Consider the following 13363-nt stretch of genomic DNA (forward strand, 5'->3'; position numbering starts at 1 on the left):
AAGCTTGACAGTATAGTATCATTTTTTTAATTATGTGTAATTTAATTCGCATCTCTCCCTTAACTCGTTCAATGACACGTGAACTTATATCAATTATAAAACATCACGTGCATCATTAAATATTTTTTTTAATTATGAAAACATATATGTTCTACATGGTTTTGTTTAGTTTTTTTTCTCAACCAGAGAGACATTATAAAACATTGTTATATATAAAGCGCTTTACTTTTCTACATTACATAAAGATATATCGATTTTTTTGTTAAGTGTACGTGCTTGACATATTTATAAAAGGCAGTGTTTATTTTTGTAATAAAATCGAAAATTGACATTTAATTTGATGCAATCCACATTGTTTAGCGGCCAAGCGCAGTATTCCGCTCTCGGCGGCCGATGGTGTATTGCAATATATACAATGAAAAGCTGGGTTTCTGACATAATTTCAATCGTTTTGTTGACGCGGAAGTGCTTTTTGGTGGCCAAAAATACTATTGTTCCCTTTATTTAAACCTAAATCAGTATTTTTTTACACTTGAAGGTTTGTACAGCGGGGATTTCGGTACCGGCGCGGGTTTATGTGCTTGTTAAGAATTACCGAAATCCCCGCTAAGAGGCAACATATTATCCTGATTTATGCTTTGATTAAACATTGATAACTAAATTGCCAAAGTGTATAGCATATTGTAAATAAGGTAGTACGATATCATTTGTTTCATCAGATTTGTTTGGAAAATACTTTCTGAAGACTTATTATTACTATGTCATGTTATATTTACATATACTTTTGTGTAACCAATGTTTTAAATGTACATTTTACCTTTTTTACATTCGTTTACACATTTTTCACATTAATAAACTATTTAATAATGGAAAAAATATTCTGATAAGAGTGTTTAAATGATTAACACTAATATGATTGTGTACAAATCAACATTAATGCAAAGCCAAAACCCAAACATAATGACATATAGACCCTTTAAGGCGTAATATGGGGGATTGGCGTAAACATGGGTGATTTCGGCTCTGGGCGTACGAATGTAGCAGTACCGAAATCCCCGCTAATTATTTTCCAAAAGAAGTAACCGAATGGGAGATAATACATGTCACTGGTTGCTAATGAAAAAAAACACTATAATAATTTGTTGACACTTGAAGGTTTGTACAGCAGGATTTCGGTACCGGCGCGCGTTTAAGTTCTAGTGTAGAATTACCGAAATCCCCACTGAAAGGCAACTTAATGCTGTCAAGAGTGCTTAATGATTAAAATTAATATCAAATTTGTTGCACCTTAACATTCATGTGAAGTCAAAAACCATTCATACCGATGACCTATTGACCCTTTAAGGCGTAAATATGGGGATTTCGGTACTAGGCGGGCGAATGTAGAATTACCGAAATCCCCTTTTCATCATCGCACATTAGTGTAACATAAATTTTAACACAATATATGTAGGGAAACTCATATGAATCGCGTAATGTGAAAATGATTATTATGCTATAATTCGACCACGAAACTTGACGTGACTTAATACCGGACATTATGGAATGGAGCTACGTTTGACATAAGACCCATTTTCGCAAATTATCTTATCAATGCTTATATGAATTTGATTGCTATAATCTTATGCGTATTCGACACGGAATTATTGTCAAGGTTTTTCATTTTGTCAATATTTATCATAGCAGGGGACATTGCTGACATCAATATGGATACTGTTTTCATTTTCTGTCGAGAAATGATATGACTTATTATCAAGATTATTTTATAGTACGGTAGCGTTCTCTTCACAATTGAGATTTATTTGTACAGGTAAATTGCTCTTATACTCACCATTCGGACTCGACGATCGGCTCGAATAAAAATGTTAGTCGCTTAAAAGTACAAATTCATCATATTGAGCACGATTATTATTATTATTATTATTATTATTATTATTATTATTATTATTATTATTATTATTATTATTATTATTATTATAATTATTATTATTATATAGCTTTTAGAAACTTATACCTTAAAAAAAATCCCATTGGAAAAAAAAATCCCATGGGAAAAAAAATCCCATGGGACAAAAAAATCCCATGGGTAAAAAATCCCATGGGATTTTTTTATTATTTTAAAACACGATATAACGCGTTGAAATCGCGAGAAATGCTCATCATTTGTTAAAAGGTAGTGTTTCTGAAGGTTACATGAATAAATCTCTAAAAATCAGAAAAAAATCCCATTGGATTTTTTTTTTTCCCATAAAAAAATGGGATTTTTTTTCTATCAAAGTAAATTGAACGAAAATAAGCACAAATGCTTTAACAATGCTTAAAATCGATAACTAAGCACAAACGAACGTGTTTTATGTTTTTGAAAATCCCATGGGATTTTTTCTCCCATAAAAAAAGCTGGAGAAAAATCCCATGGGAGAAACCAAAATTCCCATGGGATAATGAAAAATCCCATGGGAAATTACAAAAATCCCATGGGAACCCCAACTTTGCAAATAAAGTTCATAGTGAAGAAAACGCATTTAACAAGCAAAAATAACCAATTATTAATCACAAGTTAGACTTTTATCTTATACTTTATCACAAATAAGCAAACCTTCAAGAAAAAGGGTACTTAAGTTTGCGAAATTTCGGTTTCGCAAAGTTTTTCCGGTGGCCGTTTGAATTGTTTTAAGATTTAAAAAAAAGAAGTTTACCAACTTTTGAAATTGAGTTGCCCAGGCCAAAATCTACTTGCCCCAGGCTCACGGGAAACCACATATTTCCATCCCTGTATGCTCTTCATTTTCTGATCTTCCATCCCATTCTCAAAATTAATTTTAAAGCACAATATTTTTTAATAACATTTGTATGAATTACTAACCATTATCACCCAAAACACAATTTTACAACGCTGTAATCGTGTCGTAGAGATTTAGTTTACTATTATCAGTGTTCTCTTTAAATACCGTCAGCCAGCGATTCTGCCGGTTACATTTACTCTTACATTTACATGACGGCTTCTTTTCCCAAATATATCAAGTAAATGTCATAAATGCTTTTGTTTTACTGCATAGTTGCCGGCCATATAACTGGTACTCAATTTTCTGGAAAACACTGAATTATGCATGACAAACACACAATACTTAAAATCTTAGATTCGTTTTTAAAATAAATTGACACTTCCAGCTTGTCGCCATTAAAATCCAAAGATTCAAATAATTTTCCACGAGGTACGTCAACAATTGCGTAATCAAATGAATGAAAAATAAAAGTAAAGAAAGCCGGTGTTTACATAAATTCCAGGTTGATAAACACAACAAGGTAAATGTACCTTGTAGTCGGTGAGATATAATAATAATACAGTTAGTAAGGCTCGTACCCTGGGTACGGTAAATATACTAAAACGTACCCAGAAATTTTAACACTAAATCGGTTGTTGTCGGGTATTTTGTAAAAATTAATTATGTTTACATTTATGTCAATTTTCTGTTCAATGGCATTTATATTATCAAAACTCATTGTTAAAATCAATGATGTGATTTAATTTTAAATCTTAAATTGTTTAAAGTCGCGTCATTGTATGACGTCGTCAAGTATAATATTTTCCGCGACATCGCACGCTCACTTTTTACCGTCATAGATTTTTTTAAAGAAACATTATTTGGTTTGCAAGGTCCGTTAAATGGGGAACACCATATTCGGTATTTATATTATGTTTTAACAATTAATTCATGCTGTGTAATAAATATTGTATAAGATATTTCGATATTGATTGAAAATGTTTCAAATTGTTATTTATGAAACCTCTTATTCTAATGAGTGTATGCTATTATATTATACTTTGAAAAGCATATCTGTTGTACTATAATCTTATTATTCATTTTTTATTGTTAATTTCATTTATTGTAGAGAATCGTCAATGTTACATCTAGGCGCCAATGCTTGTCGTCAGTGTTAGTCGTAAATGCTTGTGATCATTGTCGTCAATGTTAGTCGTCAATCCTTATCGTCATTATACATGAAGGAAATAAAAGCAGAAACAGAGACATATTCTTGATTACTTGCTTATTCCTACGGCGTCCTCTCAACACTCAAACTAAAAAGCATGTTGATGCAGATTTTTTAAAAGAGAAGGTTGTTTAAGGTAAACAAAATTGTTTTACGTTATCGGTAGCATGTTTAACGACATCAGATTTTTGGCGGATATACAACTCGGATACAATCTAATATTTGCGGGTATGTTTAAGTTTATTTACCGTACCCGGGGAACATGTAAGTAAAGTTAAGAGTACCCATGGTACATGTACCGGTAAGTAGTACCCGAGCCGAGAATGACCAATCAAGCCTTAGTAAGTGATTGATGGTGTATGGGATAACATGCACTGAGGGTGTATATTTTTCATGGACAAGTCAATTGAAGGTGTTAGAGATGCATTGATCCATAACATTAAAAAGGGTAATTAACCAAGGGCTTATAAAAATTAAAACGATGATATTACATTGTACCAGCTGTTTATTGTTGAGTACTGTAAGCTTGCAATATTTTAAATAATGTAAACAACTTACCTTGTATTAAGTTGGCACATTGTTGTCAGGTGAAGAAACTTTTTATACTTATTTCTGTTAAGTTGCACTGGCTGAACCAAAAGAATTATGTAGTCGTTTCTGAATAATCACGAAACAACCTACTAATGCATATATGCTTGCCAGTTACTGAGTTTGTGCATTTCCATTCATTATATTATCGGCCTTGGCAAACAGCGTAGACCCAGATGAGACGCCGTGTGTTGTCTGCTATTTCGTTACGCTAAAGATTTCCATATCCATGGGTGTTTTTGTGTCAAATGTTATGGTTTTTCAATAGATCGTATACTTATCTACAAAACAGCGAATTAGCGTTCACTTTACATCATTTTAATAATGTTATTTTGTTAATACTTTCTCGAGTTCTTTTCGAACATGTATTAGTAGCCATTGAGTCTTGACGCCGTCTGCTATTTCGAACGATGAAGATTTCCATATGCACTGGCGTTTTTTTATGTCAAATGTTAGTGTTCTCCAATGGATCGTATACTTATCTACAAAACAGGTTCACTGAACATCGTTTGTGATGATGTTTTTTTGTAAATACTTTCTAAGCGTTCATTCTGACGAAGTCGGCCATTTTGACGGGTGTGAAGAAATACCGAAGTTCCCGTAATTACCAAAATTTCCCCAGGAATCCCCGAGATCCCACGAAATCCCCATTAATATTGATTATTTATCGAAAATCTGTGTATTTTAATATAGATTGTTGCGAAATACACTGAAATCACTAATGAAACATTGTTTTTATCAAAGTTTGATTTCGGGAATTTCGGTAGGGATTCGGTATATCCACATACCGCATTTTGTATTTCCGGTTTTGTCAAACTTGCGAAACTTTTTCGTGATTTAATCAAAAACTTGATTTTTTCCAGGTATAACGCCTACGCCAACAGGTAGATCGCATTCTTCTTCATGTACATGTCAAATTTCAGCAAAAGTTGCCGACCAGTTTTCAAGCGCCTCAAATCGCGGCTATATGCACCAACTTAATGAAACTTAGCCCCCTTTATCATTCGTTCGAATGAACGTCATCAATGATGACGTCCAATACATCACTCATTCCATATTTAGTATTTACATCGCGAAACGTAATCAACCCAGTTCCACTTTCGCTTTGGTTGGCTTGTGAAGACCGTACATTCATTTTCAAAAGTGGAAATTAATGTGATTAAATAATAAATAATGTTGAAAAAGTTATTAGTTTGGATAATAGGTCAAAAAGGAATACAACTGAACGTAAAAAGTGCTCTTTATATCAAAGTTTCAGTAGAAAGTATGTCTCGAGTTCAACGCGCGTTGTATACAGTCATATGACAATAGAGTAAAAACCGGGAAGTAAAGTGGTAATTCAAGCCAAATTGACGCATTCTATACAAAGATGGTGACGTCACTACGTTATTGTCAACTCTATACAAGTCGCATCACATTCCCCTTTTTGGGGGAATTATGCTTCCGCCAAAGTAGCTCTGCGTAAAAATGAACATGTTAGTATTGAAAGAAAACTCGGTTTTAGTGTGTGTTTAAAACGGAATGTTGTTAAAAGAAATGTTATTTAAATATGTTTAAATGTGCATTTGAATCTTTATTAGAACAGATAGCGATTATCAGAAGCACGGTCACCTGACCTACTTTCGCTTTCACTCTTCACTCGTAAAAAAATGCCACCCACAATTCCTTTCGCGTTAGTACACAGGTCAGTAAGACCGGTGTGTACACAATGGCATTGACGACCATTAGACACGATTCCTACCTCACGAAGGATTCCGGCGATAGTCGATGCATCACGACTGGAACTTTTTCCCAACTTTATTCGCCTGCTTTTTCTCGTTAAATGTGTAACAGGCTTACCTGTTAACCCAGGTTAAAGTACACTAGTAGTGTACTAAAACCTAAAACAATTGCAATTATACTCAGTTTATTTGGAAGTACAATACTAAACACTAGAATACACACCAACAGACTAAATGTTTTAACTGACTGATTGGATAATAGAACTGAATAGATATTAAAATACACTAATATACCAGGATGGTTTAAACAGACTCTTTAGAATAATAAACACTAAATAAATATTAGAATTTAAGCCACTTAAATAAAATAGGTCTAACTGACTTTTCTCGTTAACGTAGGCAGGAGCTGCATTCAGTGTTGGTGAGAAAAGCAAAATAACATACCGTTACAATCACAGGCTTATATACCATTGCCCATTAGAGGCCCTGTCTCAACTTGACACATATAGTTACAATAAATAATTGTTTGACACACTAGATTAAACATAAACAGAAGTAATTGTATGGGCCTCCCATTTATATAACCAAAAACACCACGAAATCCATGAGAAATAAATGGTCACGAAATTAAGTAGACTAGCAAAGACTGGTTACAGGATGACATTGCACAAGAATAAGTAAAATTAGACTGGAGACTTTATTGCACAAATAGACTTAGTAATGTAAAATAGTCATTCCTGCTACAAATGTAACCCCTCTGCCATAGTTTTTTTTGTCCTATTTAACCATAAACATATATTGCCGGTATGGCGTTTAGAGTTCTTTCGACCAACACGTTGAAGTTTCTAAATATATTATATTTACGATTAACAGCATGAATCCAATGCATAGAATGACATTTTTTATAATAAGTAGCAATTGCAATTATATTGCCAATAATGTGTTCCGACGGTAAAAAAGCAATTATAATTAATTAATACACAAATACTATTATAAAAAATAACAATAATACAACTGACACACATGATTAGAAAATATGTATAAAATGCACATTTACCAACATATATTATATTTACGAATTAATATCATAAATATACATGTTCACAGCATTAATCATATGCAAATAATGACCATTGAAATAGTCATTCATGCACAGGGATGCGGTTGAGTGAATAAACTCATGCGTGACGAGCCAATTAACATATAAAAGAGTTAGTAAGAAAAATCAACTTTCTACTCAATCTCAACATACTGGAAACTAATCAAGTACTACAAAAGAAAGCTACTAATCCTATTTACTGTTTAAATATACTCTGTCCAACCATTGAACAATGAGAACAATGTTTCCTTTAAAAAATAATTTACTCTCACGCCTGTTCAATATCATTCAGAATAAATATATTTAAAACATCGACAATCTAAAAACGTCTATAACACATACAAACGATTTCTGAACGACCATCATTGATTTCCCTGCACAAAGATCGTGCAAAAAATTGAATAACGAGTGTCTTAAATTGAATACACACTTTTCAGTGATTTAAATTAAGCCATTGCTTATCGCAATGAGTTAGCATAGTGTAACCTAAAGACACTGTCCCAGCATAATCGTGATACACCGACGATATCCGGAATCATCCGTAAGATTGATTTATGCATTTAATCGTCTGCTATTCAGGAGTGTCACAAGAGTCTACAATATAACGCGCTTCGTTTTTACTCCACAGTGAGACAAAATACTATACAATTGGACTCAAACTTGGTTATTATTCACGGATTGAACTACTTTCGAGTACGCACGTTATTCTTTGACATTGTTCATTACGGTATTTAACAATACGGTGTTTTAAACTTTTTACATGTTCTTATTGTGTACCCTGTTCTGCGCCTATCGTATTATCTTCAGTATAAGTGATTGAACAATCATACGAGAACATGCAGTAATTTTAGTATCGATTACATGTTGAACGCAATAATGCATAAAGCATGAGCGGCTCTATGAATTATGGTAGGTTGGTGTGTGTGTATTTGTATGTGGCGAGAGGTGGGGGGGGGGGGGGGGCTCGATGCTGAATGTTTGAACACGTTGAAGTACAGCTGTATGAATTTTTATATTGATCAAATGTCGATGACTTTAAAACAGGTTTATAATTGCATTTGTCAGCGATAACAAAATGACGATGATGTGCTAATAAACTCACTTTCTAAATAAAACATACGATATATTTATTTACAAGTCTTAATAACACAAACAAACAAAGTCATACACCAATAAAAATGGCTCGATAATTTATATTCCGCGGTTATTCTCTACCATGCATATTAGTGAGTTATGCATATTGTTTATTTATTCAACATTTTATTTAATGACATTGTGGACAAAAATAACATTACCACTTGCCTCTTAACTCCTAGGTTTCTCAATACAAATTTGCCAAATGAAGCTTTCGTTAGGGTGTGTTACGGACGATATCGGAATATTCGTGTGTTATCGTAACACGTTTGCAACCATATAGAACCTTTCGATGGCTGATCAGGACTGTATATCAAAAATTTGAAGTTAACAAATAAGGTTTACAATTTTGACGCCGATCGTTAAACTCGGGGCGGTGTTGTGTTCTTCGACCAATAAACAAAAACAATTATATCGTTTCAGGGCCGATCGAAATTGACTCAAAATCTTAGCAAGGCATATTGCAAAGATGCTTGATGTTTTATTTACTCGAGCAGATCCCCAAGATTTCAGACTAACATCAGGAAGCTTCAAAATGATGTCGAAGATTTGTTTAAGGAAAACGCTGGAACCTGTCGCTGGTGTTTTATAAAACATAAAGAGGCCTGGAAGTAGGCTTTCCGAAATTGCAGAGACAATAGAAACTGATTCCGGAACATTCTGAGCTGTTGCAATATTTACGATTATCCCAAAACCGTCCCAAATAAATCATTTGTTTAATTTTGTATACTTTTGATCCTGAAGTATTTTCAAATCCAATCAGGCATAAGGTTTATAAATTGTTAAATACCAGACACCGAATAGTCCAACATCGTCGTGAAAAGGCCATGAAACAGCCGATGTTGCCAAATGCGTTATCGTTAAACATTCGTCAGCTTTATGAAAGGCGGTTTTTTGATTCCTTAATTAGTAAGACAGTTGATGTTTGTTAAGTTGACTAATTATTTCTTAAACGTTGTAATTGATTGTTGTATTTCTAATTGAAATATTTTGACCCATGATAGAATTAGGGATATTATTTCATGTTTAAACAAATAAGCATATACAGTAAACCCGCGTTAATCCGTAAACGTCTGTTCCGGCAGAAATTTCCGGATTAACGAATCTTCCAGATTTTCGAACCATGGCCGTTTTGACAAGAGTTTAATTCTTACCTTATGACATATACATCTTATTTTTATGTACATTTACATACGTATTTCGCATCAAGAAGGATATTTTCTTGTTACGCAGACATTTATTTAGACTTAAAAATCATATGTAGTTTAAAAATATAAATACAAAAACGCGTAACCGAATTGTAGTACATGTACACACCACGAGGACTGCGTGTATCTGCCGCAGTGGAAAGACGTTGCCATGGGTGGCACGCGAGCTATAAACTGACAACGTCAAAGAGTTACAAAGCAGGGTGTTGAAAGCAAATTTAAATAAAACATCAAACTGCGATACTGTTTTTATATCTTTAAAACGCAGAACATCACCGTTTTATTTTGGTAAACATACAAACTGTGAAAGCCAACTGTTAAATATTCTGAATTAGCATGCCATTTTAAGTGTTTAACAGTTTGGTAATGACAGTCTGATTGTAATCAGTGTCGTTATTGGTCGCGTGTTCAGCTCATTAAAGACATTAAAGAAAATAAAACATCAAACCAAGTGTGTCATTTAAGATGCATTGTGTAATGCCGACACCAATTTAAGTTTAAGTAAAGTCAGAGTCGAATCATGTTAAGTCACGCCAGTTAGCTATCATTCCTTAACACAGAAATAGTTCATGCATTGGTGATCGAGCTTTTGTATAAAAGACAGGTCGGCCTAAAACAACAATACTTCACGCCTCGGTGAATGCGCTTTTGTTTATTCGGCCGGGACTAAGCCCGCATGTTGGGAAGCATCCGGATTAACGAAACATAATTAAAGCTTAATACACAGATCGGTGTCGCAAAATATATGTCCGGATCCGGAACGCGAGATTCCGGACTTAACGAGGGAAAATACTGCATAATAAATCCGTTCCCTTTGACTTTCGTTCGGATCGCGAGTTTTCCGGACTATCGAATTCCGGATAAACGCGGGTTCACTGTATTTCTATTTCTATTGTTGCACGTGTTCAAATAAGTTTTGCCCGGACATATTGGAGGGTGGGGGGGGGGGGGCGGGCTTGGGCTGCATCCGTATTGGATATGCTACTGCAATGAGCTATTTATACATCAATGGGTTATTGTTCTGATTTTATAATGCGTTATCGTTTCTCTTGCAATTTTTCAATACGGAAGTTTACTTCTCTCAACAAGAAATGAAAGGTTGATTATTATTATTATAGTTTATTATTATAATATTAATAATTATTATTATAATAAATATACTTATTATTATTACTATTATTATTATTATTATTATTATTATTATTATTAATGATATTATTATTATAGTTTCTGAAAGTAGAGAAAAACGTGATGCCAACGATCTCAAGCGAATCGGATGCACCGCAACCTATCAAGTTAAACACGACAACGGTGCAAATAAACACGGCTTGACAGGAAAGCCCTGTTTTACACCCGTAGTAATAGCAGAAGAGAATGTTGCCTAGGAGACCAAAGAACATCAACAAGCTGAGATACAAGGTCACTGGCATCATCAATGACGTCATTTCAGAGTAAAACTCCTCGAACAAGTATTCGTCGCTGCTATTTTCTCGGTTGTTTACATCGTGCGTTAATATTTCATCTACAAGAAAATCGAATAGGTATGTAATAAAACGTGTTAACGAAGAAGAAAAACACGACTTGACTTTACGAGATTAAAACGTTTAAACCAGTACATAATTACAGTTTAATAAAGTTTTTACTTATATAAGTTATACGTTACTTCTACTTATACGTCTTTACTACATATTCTGCTGCTATGTTTACTGCTTTATGCACCAGAATAAATGGAAACCAATAAAATTTGTTTAGCACTAATAATAACATTTCTCACCAAATCTTAAACAACTCCATACCTTATGATATCGAACAACCATTTGGTACGTGTACAGAGAGAATTGCAATAGACGCATACAACATATTTTTGTATTTATATTGCACTCTATTTAAAAACTAAAGTACTTTTCTTCAAATAGTGCGTACGTGTTCTGCACATTCTTCAGGCAAACATACATATTCAATAAAAATGAAATGCTATTTTAATATAAAAAAAATATGTCAAATTTAGATTAAAGTTTTCAAACGATTCTTTCAATTCATCGATACACGTCGGGCACATCAATCCGTGATTTCATTATGGTTTATATCAATTTTTGAAAGAGGTTTTCTGTTAACGTTCATGCTTCTCAACAATTTGTAACACGAGCGGGTGTAGTGCGTCATTATTGGTACAATGCAACTTTCAGCAAAGGTATTATCAGTAAGTAATGAACCCCTTTTTGTAGACAGTTGGTTTAATTCGTCGCCCATTATCTGATACAATGTAAGTTCAATAAGATGGTTGAGCTTGATTTTATTTGCTTCCGAATTCCTTTTGAATACATTTCAATTACAAGGTAATCATCTGAGCTAGGACCAATATTCGCCAACGTTGAAATGTATGACGTGGGATAGGGGTTTAAATAAACAGAAACGCCGTCCAATGTTCGATATTTGCGTGACTCCGAAAGTATATCGCAATTCTCGTATATATGTATTAACCCATTTAGCAGAATACAGAAACCTACAAGTACAAACAAAATAACAGAATTACAACACGCCACGATCTTACAAATACAATATTTCATAAAAATTAAATTCATTTGCAATGCAGACAAATAAATAAATGCAAATTCACATTACTTCAAATTCAACAGGTTGGTAGAATATACTCAATGTTGCTTTAAATATTAACAAATAAAAGTTTGTCTTGCGACAGCTAAAGAGCAACAGAAAGCATGGTCAGTAATTTGCAATCAATTTCATTGGGGTTTCATTATTGACCAATACAAATCTTGTATATGTGATGTCTCTCATTCACACTGGACAAATCATTTATGACATCACAGTACATGGCTTGACGAACACAGGACAAAGGACTGAATCTCACAAGAGAAGCAAATGGACACATTTAAGACAGGGGACATAAACACTAGTACATGAGACATAGACACATATAGTAACACAGAGTGACCTAGCCTACATGAATTATGAATTTGAAATAAATATTTAATTTAAATCTACACTATATTTCCTTTACTGTTAATCTATTCTAATGGATTTTTCTGATTTATATCATGCCTCTAACCATGATAAAGTGACCGATTTTATGTTTTATTATCAATACATATGGCGATTAAAAACCACCTTCTGTTGCTTACTCAACCTGCGAACGCTTGCTTGGTTTTATACCTGAGTTTTTTACAAAATATTATCGAATGTTTTCTATAGCTAATTTGGAAAAAATATGCAAACAAAATGTAACTTTTATTGAACTGTCTTGAAATAACTTTTATCCCATTATTAGACGTGCATTGTCGGTATAACACCCCATGGAATAGACTAGCCTATATTCCACCTTTTTGAATAAACCTGTCGCGGGCTATTTTTAGATCATTTGTGGGATATCCCCAAAATTGCAGAATCTGCGTTTGTCAACTGCGGAAGAACAAAATCGTCTAAAAAGGCCATATTTGAACATTATTAGAAAAAATGAAAGAAATAATGGGATAAATAAAATATTATGTGAGTTTTGGATAAAGATAAAGTTGATCATTCTCGGCTCGAACTGTGGTACAGTTGCGCTCGGCAAGCCTCGCGCTACCATAGTTCTAAGCCTCGCATGATAAACTTCTTCTTTATCC

Source organism: Dreissena polymorpha, chromosome 7 (assembly GCF_020536995.1).
Source record: "Dreissena polymorpha isolate Duluth1 chromosome 7, UMN_Dpol_1.0, whole genome shotgun sequence".
NCBI lineage: Eukaryota > Metazoa > Mollusca > Bivalvia > Myida > Dreissenidae > Dreissena > Dreissena polymorpha.